This window comes from Protomyctophum bolini (assembly GCF_963924005.1).
Source record: "Protomyctophum bolini genome assembly, chromosome: 6".
NCBI lineage: Eukaryota > Metazoa > Chordata > Actinopteri > Myctophiformes > Myctophidae > Protomyctophum > Protomyctophum bolini.
Window position 1 is genome coordinate 1,516,041 of NC_137867.1, and position 3,479 is coordinate 1,519,519.

A 3,479-nucleotide genomic window follows, 5' to 3' on the forward strand; every position below is an offset into this window, starting at 1 on the left:
TGGTGGTCCAAGTCCATGGAGTAAGTTTCAAGACTGTAGCATGTTGCAAACAAAAGTTATAGCTGTGTAAAGGCCAGCCAATAGGAAGACAGAGGGGCAGGGCTTAAGCAATTAAGCCATTACAGCTTGTTCCTCTTGATAGCCTACGTCCATGTACCAAAGTTTGAGGCTGTAGCATGTTGTAAACAAAAGTTAGAGCTGTGTAAAGGCCAGCCAATAGGAAGACAGAGGGGCGGGGCTTAAGCAATTAAGCCATTACAGCTTGTTCCTCTTGATGGCCTACGTCCATGTACCAAAGTTTGAGGCTGTAGCATGTTGTAAACAATAGTTAGAGCTGTGTAAAGGCCAGCCAATAGGAAGACAGAGGGGCGGGGCTTAAGCAATTAAACATTTACAGCGTGCTCCTATTGGTGGTCCAAGTCCATGGAGCAAGTTTCAAGACTGTAGCATGTTGCAAACAAAAGTTATAGCTGTGTTAAGGCCAGCCAATAGGAAGAGAGGGTTTGTGTGTGTGTGTGTGTGTGTGTGTGTGTGTGTGTGTGTGTGTGTGTGTGTGTGTGTGTGTGTCCATTTGGTTTCTCTCAGGGGGGCGGCCCGGTTCCGAAGAAATGACAGAGTTATGTGTTTCCCCAATTTTCTTCATTGACTTTCAATGTGTGTGTGTGTGCGTGCACATGTGTGCATGTGCGTGCGTGTGCGTTTGTGTGCGCGCGTGTGTGAAGGGTGAATCATTAAAGGACCACTTCGCCACTATTCAACCTAATCTGTGTGTTTTTTATCATTAGCATATATGCTAAAATACCCCGGAGTATTATCATTGGTAGTCTGTAGCTCCGTGGGCGCACTTTCAAAGCTGTCGTCCACTTACGTATTTGTCCCAAAGTGACGTAAGTGGATGACCCTCGGTAGGCTCTCAGAAACTACAAGGGACTGGACAGGTAGGGTTGCCGTAGCTAGCCTAGCCGCGAAGGACACGGTCTCTCGCCTACACAACAACAACGAGTTGTGGCTACTCCACAACAACAAGTCAGTATGGCTACTCCATGGGAGTTTTTGGACGAGATAATTTTAAATACATATTGGCAGAATCTGCGTTAGGGTCGTTATATTATGAACCAGAAATATACGGAGGAAGGAATGCATTGACGGGTCACGGGGACAACACTGGCACTGCTAGTTGCTGTGGGTGGACTGATGCCTGCTGGAGCGACCTAGCTATAGTAGCTAGTAGCTTTCCCTGAACCAGTACGTCGCACACACAAACTTTTCTGCCCAGGAAAAGCCCAGATAGTGTTGACTGTTTTACTGAGAAGTGGGGACATTCAGGATGCCTCAAACTGGAAGTTGCAACCGAAGCCCGATGGACCAAGAGGGACATTCAGATTTAAGTAAGTGTTCAATGTATTTACAGCTTATATGTGTGTGTGTGTGTGTGTGTGTCGCCACACCGTATTGTTTACATAAGTGTCAGAGGATATAGGCACGGCTTCAGCCTACAACTTTTCGGTCCAAACATCTTCTATTCATTCATTCAATTCAAAACTGTATGTATGGCATGCCATCTGAAGCAATGTACAGTATTAGCCATGGGCTCGTATGTTTCAGGGTTAGCAATGTAAACATTCAAGTGTTATACCTGTGTCCATTCATTCACTTAGGTCAGCCCAGATGGTACTACAGAAGGCTGATGAAGCTGAAGATGTCTTTGATGGACTGATGGTGAGCCATACATACTCAACTCAAACTTCATACATAAAGCACATTACTGTATTTGCTGTATTTAGTTTGACCCCCTAGAAAACTAGAGGGAATATCATTTTCAATAAAGGTTCACATATTTATATATGCTTTTACAAAGACCAGTGGTCAACCAAAGTCCCGTAAAATGTAGTAAATATACTGTCATTTATACTATAGGCCTACTGTGTCTCACACACTTTTATGACATGCAATGCAGCTCAAAGTGCTTTACAGAGCAATGGAGAGAAAAACGCAAGGCATAAAACATTGAAATAGAAGGCAGTCATGTAGGTTGGAAGGTCACAGATTCCGTTGTTTTCTTTGGCAGTATTCTGCAGTCCAGAATTGCAGTAATCGAGCCCAGAAAAAACAAAGGCATGGATCAGTGTTTTTGCATCATCTACTGACTGACAGGCTCTGATTCATGCAATATTTCTAAAGGTAAAAAAAGGCAATCTTGGTAACATGATTGTGTGAATACTTTCTACAAGTCAGGTTGCCAAGTCTGCTTATTATTATCATTGATATTTGATATAGTTGTAGCCTACCTACTAATTTGGACGGTAATCTTAACAGTCCAATACCCAAGTGTACATCACATGAAACATACTGCACATAGCCTACACACTCAGTCGTCCATTCCAGTAATCATTTAGTGCTTTCACCATTACTGACTCTTGTCTCACCACAGCATGTGCGTCTCCTGTCCTGGCCAGAAGCTGCTCCAGCGACATGTCATCATGCAGAACCACCTGCCTCAGTGACCTCTGACTAATGCACTTGTATGATTGTACATGTAGTTTGTTAGTTTCCAGTTCAACCATAGACCCCTGTTTTTATAGATTTATGTAAATCAGTACTATTAAAAGATAGTTGATTTGATGTCAAGTTTGTTTTATTTTTTCTCATGTAGGCCTATTGTATTTATACATTTTGACCAATTCCTAATACTCTGAGGCTCAAACTGTCAATATTGCATCAAAGGCCACCGTGATACAAATCATTCACATGTCTGTTTATACAAACAAGACCACAATGGAAATAAGTGTGACTTTATGTCGGTGAATGTGTTTTATTGTACTGTAACATAAGGTTTAAAAAACAAGGCCACACAGGCAAAGTTTGTCCTCCTACTCAGATTACAAAAATCGGACAGTGTGCAAGAATCCCAGAAGAAAAAGGATCGAATCAATATTGCTATATAAAAATACTCTGTTACAAGTAAAAGTCCAGAATTAAAATTGTACTTGCACAACAATATTGGTAAAGGCTTAGGAGTAGTACATGTCTAATATTTGAAAATGAGATCACATTCTTTTATCAATCCAGATTGTGTTCAATAGCAACATACAAAGTAAATTGTATCTATATAATATACTGTATACTTGGGAGTTCCTTGAAAGCCACTTATTCATCTCTTGAGTTGAAGACAGCCACCGAGACCTCAGCTCCTGCAACAAATAAAGTATTATGCAATTATGGGCCTCTGACCAATCATGAGACAATATGGTAAACAATAAGGTTTTTTATTTTAGCAAAACATTTGAAAAATAGCAAATGTACAAGCTCGCAGCACGGCACCAACTCCAAGTGACGCACTGAGCTTGTATATCTGCTATTTTTGAATAGCCAATGCAAATACAGATGCTTTCCCGGTTTTAAATGCTTTTATGTTTGGTTTGTAGTTTGCAGCTTGATATGGAAAAATTTAGCTCTGTTCCATAGCCTTACTCTGAGGC

General features: G+C 41.2%; 1 long non-coding RNA gene across 1 annotated transcript; it reads left to right on the forward strand.

Moving 5' to 3' along the window:
- The first annotated feature begins 1,325 nt into the window (after nt 1-1,325).
- On the forward strand, nt 1,326-2,715 carry LOC308317760. The gene is made up of 3 exons (XR_013964300.1): nt 1,326-1,388; nt 1,659-1,719; nt 2,432-2,715. It is a non-coding gene; the product is annotated as an uncharacterized lncRNA (long non-coding RNA).
- The last annotated feature ends 764 nt before the right edge of the window (nt 2,716-3,479 follow it).